Consider the following 13537-nt stretch of genomic DNA (forward strand, 5'->3'; position numbering starts at 1 on the left):
CACGTGATCTTGATTCTATTCCTCTGTTAATGCAGCCTAGCACTGTGTTGGCTTTTTTGGCAGCTGCAGCACACAGCTGGCTACTATTTAAGTGATTGTCCACTAGGACTCCAAGATCCGTCTCACAGTTACTACTATTGAGCAAGGTGCCACCTATAGATCTCCTGCTTGAGCAGGGGGCTGGACTAGAAGACCTCCAAGGTCCCTTCCAGCTGTCTTCTGATTGAAACCACAAAGGAAATCACACAGTAGATCTGGACTTTGTCTCGGATTAGTGACATACAGGGTGTCCCTGACTTAAAATCACAGTTGGGCTCAAAATGTGTTGCTAAGCGAGAGAGCTGGTAAAAAGAAACTGTCGCAAAACATAGCCATGCTGCAAGTAGTTGTAAATGCCACCGTGTTGCCGAGCCCCCGCAACAGGAGGGCCTGTTGGAACGTCAGATCCACATCATAAGTTCCCTTCTTCAGGTAGGTCATAACTTCGAGGACTGCCTGTGATCGGATGGTTCTGAGAGACACAGCTGGCATGGGTGGGATTGGCATCCATGAAGGAAAAGGATTGGAGAATGAAGATATGATCTCTCTGTGGGACAGGACTAGCATTAACCACCCCATGCCCCAAAACCCAGATTACTATAGGTGGTCCTCGACTTACAACACTTTGTTTATTGACCGTTTGAAGTTAACAATGGCTCTGAAAAAATTGAGTTATGACCATTTTTCACACGACCGTTGCGGCACCCCTGTGTTCACGCGATCAAAATTCGGACGCTTGGTAAGCGACTCATATTTACGACGGTCGCAGTGTCCTGGGGTCACGTGATCCCCCTTTGCATCCTTCTGACAAGCAAAGTCAATGGGGAAGCCGGATTTCGCTTAACGACCATGTTACCAACTTAAAAACTGCAGAGGTTCACTTAACAACAGCGGCAAAAGGAAGGTCGTAAACTGGGGCAAAACTCACTTAACGACCGTCTTGCTGAACCACGGTAACTTTGGGCTCTATTGTGGCCGTAAGTCGAGGACTGCCTGTAAAAGGGAAAAACCTTTTTAACAACCGGGTGGCTAACTTAACCATCACCGTGATCCCCTTAACAACGGTGGCCAGGAAGGTCATACAATGAGGCAAACCTCACTTAAGAACTGCCTCGCTTAAGACATCTGGGGCTTAATTGTGGTCATATCTGTATTTGTAGTTTATTTATTACATTTACGTGCCAGCCATCTCGCTCTGTAAAGGGACTCCGGGAGGCAACAGCACCTCTGAAGGGTGTTTTTTTGTTCTGAAATCTGAGAAGGGCTTCACAGTTTCAAAAATTAAAAAAAAAGTACCCATAAACAGCCTAAAGCTTTTAGCAAAACCCTCGGAACACCATCCCTTCAGTTTTTCACTAAAAGCCTCTACTGAACCTGGAGTGCAGAGTGAAAACCAAAAAAATATAATAATGAAAAAAAAATCAATATTCACTTTTTTCCCAAGTAAACACAAGAGGACCCAGGAATTTCTCCTACGTAAAAAGGCTGCATTATCTCAGAGTATTTATAAATGGAGGGCATTATGGAGGGTGTAATAAGCATGATTGGGGTCTGGAAAAGCAAAGGGAAATCAATTTGCAACCTGACCCACCATGCCATTAAGCTGAAACTGCTAGGATTCATGTGAGGGTGTTGTTGTTTTTTCTCCACTTGGAAACAAAAAGGAACTAAATCTATGCATTCTCCCAGGATCTGCTCCCACCTAGAATATAAATCAGATCAAAGCAGCAGAATTAAAAAAATTTCACAGCAAGGCCACCCCAGAAATAAGATACACGTTGGCTATTCCTGCCAGCTTATAACCATCTAATAATGATGATGATAATGATGATGATCATCATCATCATGATGATCATCATGACCATGATGATAAAGTTGGAAGGGACCTTGGAGGTCATGTAGTCCAACCCCCTGCTCAGGCAGGAAACCCTATACCATTTCAGACAAATGGCTGTCCAGTCTCTTCTTAAAAACTTCCAGTGTTGGAGCATTCACCGCTTCTGGAGGCAGGTTGTTCCACTGGTTAATTGTTCTAACGGTCAGGAGATTTCTCCTTAGTTCTAGATTGCTTCTTTGGTCAATTTCCATCCGTTGCTTCTTGTCCTGCCTTCAGGCACTTTGGAGAAGAGCTTGACTCCCTCTTCTTTGGGGCAGCCCCTGAGATATTGGAAGACTGCTATCATGTCTCCACTCGTCTTTCTTTTCATTAAACTAGACATCCCCAATTCCAGCAACCATTCCTTATATATTTTAGCCTCCAGTCGCCTGATCATCTTTGTTGCTCTTCTCTGTACTCTTTCTAGAGTCTCAACATCTTTTTTACATCATGGTGACCAAAACTGGGTGCAGTATTCCAAAGCATTGTAAAGTGGTATTAATACTTCACATGATCTTGATTCTATCCCTCTGTTAATGCAGCCTAGCACTGTGTTGGCTTTTTTGGCAGCTGCAGCACACTGCTGGCTCATATTGAAGTGATTGTCCAGTAGGACTCCGAGATCCCTCTCACAGTAACTACTATTGAGCAAGGTACCCCCTACTATACCTGAACATTTGGTTTTTCTTGCCTAAATTTAGAACCTTACTTTTTTCACCATGGAATTTCATTTTGTTAGATAGCGCCCGGTGTTCGAGTCTGTCCAGATCCTCCTGTATCTTAAGCCTGTCTTCTGGAGTGTTGGCTATTCCTGCCAGCTTGGTGTCTGCAAATTTGATGAGTTCCCCATCTATCCCCTCGTCCAAATCGTTGATGAAGATGTTGAAGAGCACTGGGCCCAGAACAGAGCCCTGGGGCACCCCACTACACACTTCCTTCCATGTAGATGCAGTTCCATTGAGGACCACACGCTGAGTACGGCCTGTCAGCCAGCTACGAATCCATCTGGTGGTGATGCTATCTAGCCCACATTTTTCTATCTTATCAAGTAGTAGGTTGTGATCTACTTTATCAAATGCCTTACTGAAGTCCAAGTAAATTATATCCACAGCATACCTCCTAAACTATACCTGTGCATTTGGTTTTTCGTGCCTAAATGTAGAACCTTACTTTTTTCACCACTGAATTTCATTTCGTTAGATAGCACCCAGTGTTCCAGTTTGTTCATATCCTCCTGTATCTTAAGCCTGTCTTCTGGAGTTATGACAGTTTGAAGTTGCAACAGCACTAGGACTGTTTTTCACGCTTACGATGCTTGCACCATCCCCGTGGTCACGTGATCAAAATTTGAACTCTTGGCAACCGCTTCGTATTTACGACGGTCGCAGTATCCCGGGGGGGGGGGTGTCATGTGATCCCCTTTTGTGACCTTCTGACAATCACAGTCAATGGGAAAGTCAGATTCACTTAACACCCGTGTGACTAACTGAATCACTGCAGCGACTCCCTTAACAACCGGGGCAGGAAAGGTTGTAAAATGGCACAAAACTCACTTAACAACAGCTTCGCTCAGCATCAGAAATGTTGGGCTTGATTATGGTCATAAACCAAGGACCCCCTGTGTATCGTAACCAGACTGTCTATTAAGAAATGATACAGGTCATTTAAAAAAAAAAAAGTGGAATAGCATTACAGGAAAGAGAAATTTGCATTTGTTTGGAAGTTTGCTGGAAGCAAACATTTCCGTGTGCTTCGTAGGGACTTTTTCGAAAAGTACAATAATCAAACTAAAAGCATGATTGCTAATGTGCAAATAAATTATCCGGGGTATTATTGCAGACAGGACAACAATAAAGTCTCTCACAAACAAACAGAAGTGCAATAACCCTTCAGGAATATATATTATATTCAAAAGGACAAACTCAAACAATTAGATCTCGTCTTATTGTGATTTTCTGCTTCAAGGATGGAAGAGATCCGATCCGGACACCACAATTATATTAAGAACAATGGCTGAGATTTTATTATCTAAATTGAATGAGGTATAAAACTTTTTTGAACTGTGGGAAAATGGTTGAAACACAGGTAGTCCTCAGCTTACGACCGTTTGTTTAGTGACTGTTTGAAGTTAAAAGGGCACTCAAAAACCCTGATTTACAACCCATAAGATTTATAATAAGATAAGGTAACCTTTGTCGTCATTTTTTACTATGAGCACACTGGCCCACATTAAAAATGAAATTCTGTTGCCTGCTCTCAAAGTATGTATCTACCCATACACATACATAATGTTAACGCTGCTAACGTCGGATGATTTTGCTTTGACAACAGTTAGAGATACAACCATTTTCTTCTTATGTTTTACTCTTAGAGTTAGAGTTAGATGATGCTGGGGGGAGGAATGTGCCTGAGAGTTTAGCTAGACATAACAATACTGAACCTAGTGTGAGAACCAAGGTCATTGAAATAAGAGATGCTAAGAATTGGCGGGCTGGAGAGCTGGAGTGGAAGCCTGCATTTCAAACAAATTGGGGAATGTGATTGATGACTGTGAATTGAGGGAGGGAATTGTGCTTTGATACTATGTGCCCAGGGGAGGGGAATCCAGATTTTGGCTTTGACTTATGTTAGTGCCGATGCTATGCTACTCAAATAAAGATTCTTTAAGGTAAACAATGCCTCAAAGTTCTTTGAAGAGTCTCATCTGCCGGAACCATGACACATAACACACGTATACACACACACACACACACACACACACAACCCTATATATCACCGTCCATTTTGAATACATAGCGGAAAGAGGAGTTCACAAGGCTGATGCTGTATGTTCTACTTCAGATACCATTGGAAGCTGGTTAAGCAAGAAGCCTCTTAACATTTAGTCTGAATTTCCTTTCTTGTAGTTTCCATGTGCTAGCTCCGGTCTTGCCTTAGGGAAGTGTTTTTCAACCCTGACAATTTTCAGGTGCATGGACTTCAACACCCAGAATTCCTCAGCCATCCTGCTTTAAGATGGTGGATTTCAACTCCCAGAATTCCCCACCCATCCTGCTTTAAGATGGTGGACTTCAACTCCCAGAATTCCATGCTTGAACCTGTGCAACTCCGCCTCCTATTGAAGATCCGTTTCTTTTGAACAATTTGTATCCATCCATCAGTCCATTCCATTCATGTGGTTTTAGTGTTTGATTGTGTGTCCGAGTTAATAGTTCCTCCACTGGGGTAAATGGAGAAGCAAAACCCATTCCCTTCTACCACTGATGCTGTTACGTAGTTGGGTAATGAAATCCCTGCAAGAAGACAACCAAGCTCAGAGAGCACCAAGGTCCCCACAGTCCTCCTCCTCCTCCACTCTGCAACCCTTCTCTTTTAGCACTGATGACGTTACATAGTTGGGGAATGAAACACCTGCACAGAATCAATCAATCAATCAGAATAGTGCTGGAAGGGACCTTGGAGGTCTTCTAGTCCTCAAGCAGGAGACCCTGTACCATTTCAGACAAGTGACTCTCCAGCCTTTTCTTAAAACCCTCCAGTGATGGGAGCACCCACCATTTTCTGGAGGCAAGGAGTTCCACTGGCTAATTGTCCTCACTGTTAGGAGGTTTCTCCTTAATTCCAGGTTGCCCCTCTCCTTGATCAGTTTCCAGCCATTGTTTCGTGTCTTGCCTTCTGGTGCTTTGGAGAATAAGTTGACCCCCCTCTTCTTTGTGGCAGCCCCTCAAATACTGGAACACTGCTATCGTGTCTCCCCTGGTCCTTCTTTTCTCTAGACTAAGGTAAAGGTAAAGGTTCCCCCGCACATGCGTGCTAGTCGTTTCCGACTCTAGGGCCCGGTGCTCATCTCCGTTTCAAAGCCGAAGAGCCAGCGCTTGTCCAAGGACGTCTTCGTGGTCATGTGGCCGGCATGACTAGACGCCAAAGGCGCACGGAATGCTGTTACCTACCCACCGGAGTGGTCCCTATTTTTCTACTTGCATTTTTACGTGCTTTCGAACTGCTAGGTTGGCAGAAGCTGGGACGGGTAACAGGCGCTTACTCTATTACGCGGCACTCGGGATTCGACCCGCCAAACTGCCGACCTTCTGATCGACAAGCTCAGCGTCCTAACCCACTGAGCCACCGCGTCCCTTCTCTAGACTAGCCAAACCCAATTTCCTGCAACCGTTCTTCGTATGTTTTTGCCTCCGGTCCCCTAATCATCTTTGTTGCTCTTCTCTGCACTTTTGTTTCCCAAAGTCTCAACCTCTTTTTTGTAATGTGGTGATGAAATCCGAATGCAGGATTCCAGGTGTGGCCTTCTTAAGCCTTTCTGAAAAGCCTTGGACTGCACCACGGCGGCTGCCATTTTGACTTTGCTGACCATATGCTGCAGATGCCCCGATTGGTAACCTCGTAGCAAATTTAGAGCAGCTTTGCTTCAATCGATTGATTGAGCTGAAAGGCGAAACAAAGACACCCACCCCCCCGGAGTAATTAATCCGCTACCCAGAACAGCTTTCTGTAAAATCTTCCCCTGAGCAGGGTCATTTACTACTTGATGTAGAGCTTTTCTCAACCCACAGCTTGCTTACATCTCTTATGATGTATCACCTCTGTGCACCTACTTCCCCAAGATAGGATAATAATCCTTGATTTATCTTGTGATATGAAGTCTTGCTGCCTTAAGAAATGGTCAGGCCTCAGACCAACTTCATAGCGACATAAAAAGTAAATTACCGCTATAATTACTGTACCATGGAGCAGAATAATACTAAGAGAATGAGTATTTCCACACAGTTGGAGGAAGTGACTCTGCCAGCGAACAGGGAGAGCCAGGCTGAGTTTCTGGGCTGGCCTCTGCTTATTTCCTTTGATAGGATGTCTCAATGTTCCAGAAAATGATTTACACAAGACAGTAGCATCCAGATATGTTCTTTTAGAGCAGCAATAGTTTCTCAGCAAAACAGGAACATCCATTCAGGCCCACCTTAAATAAATAAATTAAAAAAAACATTAGTCACAGAATTGGAAGGGTTGGCAGGATCCTTAGAGGTCATCTAGTCTAATCCCTCCACAGTGTGGGACTGGATCATAGTATCACTGACTCTGGGTAGGTTGTTGCATTGTTGAACCTCTCTTCTTCTTAGGAAATGCATCTAGTCTTGTTCATTCAAAGAGATCTACTGTGTCTCTTGATCAGATCCGCGACTTACAGCAGAGCAGGGGTCTTCAAACTTGGCCCTTTTATGACTGGTGGACTTCAACTCCCAGAATTCCTCAGCCGGGATGCTTTAAGACAGGGGTCTTCAAACTTGGCCCTTTTATGACTGGTGGACTTCAACTCCCAGAATTCCTCAGCCGGGATGCTTTAAGACAGGGGTCTTCAAACTTGGCCCTTTTATGACTGGTGGACTTCAACTCCCAGAATTCCTCAGCCAGGCACGTGTTGAAGTCCACCAGTCATAAAAGGGCCAAGTTTGAAGACCCCTAACCTACAGCCATTCATTTTGTGTCCGTTCAAACTTAGAACGGCACTGAAATGATTTATGACCATTTTTCATGCAAACAGCATCAACATTTGGACGCTCGGCAACTGACATGTATTGATGACGGTTGCACTGACCTGAGGTCATGTGATCCCCTTTTGTGACAAGCAAAGTCAACGAGCAAGCCAGAGGGACCGAACAACCGTGTTACTGAGTTAACAACTGCAGTGATCCCCTTAACAACTGGGGCAAGAAAGATTGTAAAATGAAGCAAAACTCACTTAGCAACTGTTGCTTAGCAACAGAATTTTTAGGGCTCAAAATCCCTCCTTAGACATGAAATCTGGCTGGGTGGCTTTGAGACAATCACCAGGAGACAGCGAGTTCTAGTCACGCCATAGATGGAAAGCTGATTGGGTGGCTCGGGCCAATCAGCAGGAGACAGTGAGTTCTAGTCCTGCCTTAGAAAGCTGAATGGGTGACTCTAGGACAATCACCTGGAGACGGTGAGTTCTAGTCGTGCTTTAGACAGAAAGCTGACTAGGTGACTCTGAGACAGTCACCAGGAGACGGTAACTTCTAGTCCTGCTTTAGACAGAAAGCTGATTGGGTGGCTTTGGGCCAATCACCAGGAGATGGTGAGTTCTAGTCCTACCTTAGAAAGCTGACTGGGTGGCTTTGGGCCAATTACCAGGAGACGGTGAGTTCTAGTCCTGCTTTAGACAGAAAGCTGATTGGGTGGCTTTGGGGAAATCTCCAGGAGACATCCCAAGGATGCTTTTTCAAGAGGCCACTGGACTTTCTTGCTTTTCTTTGAAGACCTTTCGCTTCTCATCCAAGAAGCTTCTTCAACTCTGACTGGATGGTGGGGAAGGATTTATACTCCTTGCAGACAGCTGGTCCGTTGCCTTCTTTTAGAGTCTTTGAGGCCACTTGGAGGTTTGTCTGTGTCCTCAGGGTCACCCGAGTGGTGCAAATGGGCGTGGAGCCTACTTGGACCTGCTGAAGGGACTGTGTGTTATGGAGCTGTGCTTTCTGCAGAATGTTTTCTGCCCTGTATCCCCTCACTGTTGAACACCATTCGCCCCCAGCCAGTCAGAGCTGAAGAAGCTTCTTGGATAAGAAGCAAAACATCTTCAAAGAAAAACAAGAAAGTCCAGTTGCCTCCTGAAAAAACACCTTTGGGGCTTTATAAAGTGATACCGTCTTGAGCTTCTCCATGGCATTTGGGGTTGTGGTTGCTGTTGGTTGCGAAGTCGTGTCCGACCCATCCCGACCCCATGGACAACGTTCCTCCAGGCCTTCCTGTCCTCTACCATCTTCTGGAGTCCCTTTAAGCTCACGCCTCCTGCTTCAGTGACTCCATCCAGCCACCTCATTCTCTGTCGTCCCCTTCTTCTCTTGTCCTCCATCTTTCCCAGCATTAGGCTCTTCTCCAGGGAGTCCTTCCTTCTCATTAGGTGGCTAAAATATTTCAACTTCAGGATCTGGCCTTCTAAAGAGCAGTCAGGGTTGATCTCCTCTAGGACCAACTGGTTTGATCACCTTGCAGTCCAACAACCACCTGACCCAAAGAGGACAACCAAGTATTACCCACACCAAAGGCCAATGATGGTGGCTCTATTTCACATTCCTCGTTATGTCATATTGCCTTAATTTCCTGCTTGACGGGCTGAGTTGCTATAACCGGAAATATCGGAGCCATGTTTTCTTTGTCATCGGTCCTGGCCTGTGAGGAAAACCAGCTTTTTCTTACAAGGCAGGCTGGTTCTTTCCGCATTCCTGTCTCAGCCGCTTCCAATTTTCAAGCCGAGTTCCCTTTGACGGAGCTCTGTTGTTTTCAATCCGCATTTGGACCATATAATGCTTATTTAGATGTTGGTTTCTTGAAAGTGTTAACCCTCCCCCCCCCGAGGTGGCACTCACTGGTGATGTGGAAAGATGCTGCCTGGTATGGGTTCAAGTGGTGTTCGACTTACGACCACAACTGAGCTCCAGATTTCCGTTGCTAAGCGAGACCGTGGTTCCGTGAGTTTGCCCTCATTTTATGACCTTTTTTTTTTGCTACAGTCGCTAAGGGAATCACTGCAGCTGTTAAGTTAGAAAGACGGTTGTTCAGTAAAATCCAAGAAGGTTCTTTGGCTCTGACTGGATGGTGGGGAATGGAAGGATCCAGTTAGAGCTGAAGAAGCTTCTTGGAGGAGAAGCAAAACGCCTTCAAAGAAAAACAAGGAAGTCCAGTTGCTTGCTGAAAAAGCACTTTGGGGTCAACCATGACCTGGAATGACAAAGAATCTCCATAGACACGAAGGAAAAAAAAAAAAAGACAGCGAAGCTTCTAGAGCACAGGAAGAAAATGAAAAGCTTATTTAGAGGATGCTCTGAATGAACTTGCTAAAGTACATGCATGAAAAAGAACTTGGAAGAATGTCAGGATCTAGGTTTGCAAAGATAATGTCTGGGGTGGGAGCTTCCATTAAATCTTTTAAGCCGTGGAGTGCTTCAAGGAATCAGTGTGCGACCGACATAGCGCCATAAGGAAACATCCATCCCAGAGGGGATTTCTTTTAGGCCATCCAATTAATTAATAGCAATAATCAGCAGGATTGTTCAGAGTCATGCAGTTCAGACCCCACTGGTATTTCAAGCCGCCGTCCAAAACAAGATGACATTTTTCATTTTGAGCCAAGCAACGAAATTGGGACAGTTCGGCATCTTATTGGGTGTTAATTATAGAATTCTCTCTCATGTAACATTGGTCGGTGTAATTCCTCCGCGCTCCTTCCAGCCCGCCTCCCCAGTAGCGTGCAAATTATTTCAGCCTCAGTTCAGGAAACAGAAATTTTATCTGGCCACATAAGTAAAATTGGGATTATGGGGAATTTTTTTTTTCCTCCTAAATGTTCGGGGTGGTGGTGGTGGTGATGCTGCTGCTGCAGAGGCCCTGGAAGTGAAGGTCATGTCCAAGGTCAAAGCACAAGGGCAAGCATTAATCTCCTAATTACCAAGCAGGCGAGTTATGTGAAGAAATTCAGTGGTTGCATAAATGTCATTAGGACATTAAAGTGGGTGGTTTGGGAGCCTTCTGCATGGCTGCGCCTCGGAGCTAAAGCCCCATGACAGGAGAGGATCATGAAGCAGAAGAAAGCCACGCACACAGAGGAACAGAAAATAAAGGCAGAGAACATACAAGGAACGGTTGCTGGAATTGGGCATGCCTAGTTTAATGAAGAGACGGACGAGGGAGGACAGGATAGCAGTCTTCCAGTATCTCAGGGGCTGCCCCAAAGAAGAGGGAGTCAAGCTCTTCTCCAAAGCATTTGAAGGCAGGACAAGAAGCAACGGATGGAAACTCATCAAGGAGAGAAGCAACCTGGAACTAAGGAGGAATTTCCTGACAGTGAGAACAATTAACTAGTGGAACTCCTTGCCTCCAGAAGTTGTGGGTGCTCCAACACTGGAAATTTTTAAGAAGAGGCTGGACAGCCATTTGTCTGAAATGGTATAGGGTTTTCTGCCTGAGCAGGGGGTTGGACTAGATGACCTCCAAGATCCCTTCCAACATTATTATTACTATTATTATTATCATCTATTTTTGTGTAGATCGGACACAGAGGCTGAGCTGGGTCTCTAGCTTGCACAGTTTCAGAGGAGAGTTACTATACTGAAGATAAAGCACCGTGTAATCCAGCGTTTCCTAACCTGGAGAACTTTAAAATGACTGGACTTCAGTTCCCAGAATTCCTCAGCCAGAATTTCCCTGTCGTCTGATAAGGAAATCTTTTGAAGCTTTTTGTCCAAAACCGATTGCATCAAAGCTTTTTTTAAAAAAATAAAAATGCAAAACCAGTAATCCCCGGTGTTTTGTTTGCCACTGAGTACCCCTACGATCTTCCATTGTTTTATTTTGATTATTAATAATATCATCGTAATAAGATGGGATTATTATTTTTTGGTGCTCAAGTTACAAAGGCGTATAAAGTAAGGAATTTACGAAAACCGGAGGGTCACATCTGAGATAACCATGACCGGATGGTTGAGAAAATCCACAGACATCCAGATGCTATATAAATTACCCAGGGTATATAAACATGCAGGAGACAATGTTGCCCGAAAGCATCAACCATCTTGCAAAAAGCATTTTATTTCTGTTTTAATTTTCTCTCTTACCTTTCTTCCTGAGGAAGTTTCTCCCTGTGTTTTATCCTACCTAGGAGGTGTTTTTAGGCTGCAAATGACTGGCCCCAAAATATTTATTTAATTATTCAATTTTTAAATCTGAAAAGCAGTCTCACTTTAGCCCCTGCAGATGTTAGGAAAGAAGAGAAAGTCAAGATTTGAATTTGGAAGCAAGCGGGATCCACGTCCCCTCCCTCTTTAGATTTTAAGTCTTTCTGCAAGGCTAAAAATACCTGAATTTAACAATCTTGCATTTTCCAAGTTGTATTTTTAACCTTTCAGGAAGTCAATGACACGAAAATACCACACTGGGACTCTAAACTGCTGTGACTTGCTGTTGTCAATCAATAGCCACAAAGATTATTCCAAAAATATTATTACAGGTAGTCCTTGACTTACGAGCATAAGTGAGCCCACAATTATGCTGCTAAGTGAGAGATTTGTCCCATTTTACAACTTTTTTTGCCACTTTTGTTAAATATTGTTTAATTAGTAACATGTTTAAATGAGTCTGCCTTCCTCCTTGACTTTGCTTGTCAAGAGGTGGCAAAAGGTGGTCACATGACCCCGGGATTGTGCAACCGTCATAAATATGAAGCAGTTGTCAGTCATCCAAATGTAAATCAAGTGACCATGGGGATGCTACCCGGGTCATAAGTGTGAAAAATGGTCATGAGTCACTCAGTGCTGTTGTAAGGTTCGAGTCCCACCAGGCTCAAGGTTGACTCAGCCTTCCATCCTTCCGAGGTAGGTAAAATGAGGACCCAGATTGTTGGGGGCAATTAAGCTGACTTTGTAATAATGCCGCTTGGGGGTGTGTGTGAAAGCCCTAATAAGCAGGCATATACATAGAATGAAGGCTACTGCTAAGCTTGTAAGCCACCCTGAGTCTTCGGAGAAGGGCGGGATATAAATGCAATTAAAATAAATAAATAAATAAATAACTTCGGTCACTAAGCCCTAATAAGCAGGCATATACATAGAATGAAGGCTATTAATAATAATAATAATAATAATAATAATAATAATAATAATAATAATAATAATAATAATAATAATAATAATAATAATAATATTTCTATACCGCCCTTCTCCCGAAGGACTCAGGGCGGTGAACAGGGCAAGAATAAAAATACAGATTACAAAAGTTAAAAATAGATTAAATAAATGCCCACATACTAAAATACATCCATATTGCTAAGCACATTGATTTGTGCTTCTTAGATTGTAAGCCGCCCTGAGTCTTCGGAGAAGGGCGGGATATAAATGGGATTTTAAAAAAACCTGTTGAAAGTCGAGGACTACCTGTATTACCAAGAGAGAATAGAATAGAATAGAATAGAATAGAATAGAATAGAATAGAATAGAATAGAATAGAATAGAATAGAATAGAATAGAATAGAATAGAATAGAATAGAATAGAATATTAGAACAGAACCGATTAGAATAGAATATTAGAATAGATATGAATAGAATAGAATAGAATATTAGAACAGAATCGATTAGAATATTAGAATAATTAGAATAGATATGAATAGAATAGAATAGAATAGAATAGAATAGAATAGAATAGAATAGAATAGAATAGAATAGAATAGAATAGAATAGAATAGAATAATATTAGAATAGAAAAGAATATAATAGAAAGAATATGACTGGTCTGGATTGGACTGGACTAGGCTAGGCTAGGCTACGCTAGGCTATCCGAGGCTAGACTAGAGCTGGAAGGGACCATGGAGGCCTTCTAGTCCAGCCCCCTGCTCAAGCAGGAGAACCTATACCATCTCAGAGAAGTGACTGTCCAGCCTCTTCTTAAAAATCTTGATCACCTGAGTAATACGTTAAACGCTTTTTGTTTTTAAGAAAGAAAAAAACAAAAAACCTCTTTGACAAGTCCCAAAGGTGCTTTTTTCAAGGAGGCAACTGGACTTTCCTTGTTTTTCTTCGAAGACGTTTCGCTTCTCATCCAAGA

General features: G+C 43.4%; 1 protein-coding gene across 1 annotated transcript in view; it reads right to left on the minus strand.

The window, feature by feature from the left end:
* Window positions 1-6446: 6446 nt before the first annotated feature.
* Window positions 6447-13537, minus strand: part of RAD51C (RAD51 paralog C) — a 72665-nt gene continuing 65574 nt past the window's right edge. Inside the window, exon 10 of the mRNA XM_081312863.1 lies at window positions 6447-6887. The gene's annotated coding sequence lies outside the window, so the exon portion shown is untranslated. The remainder of the gene's footprint in view (window positions 6888-13537) is intronic.

Source organism: Vipera berus (genome assembly GCF_964194415.1).
Source record: "Vipera berus genome assembly, chromosome: 1".
Classification (NCBI taxonomy): Eukaryota; Metazoa; Chordata; class Lepidosauria; order Squamata; family Viperidae; genus Vipera; species Vipera berus.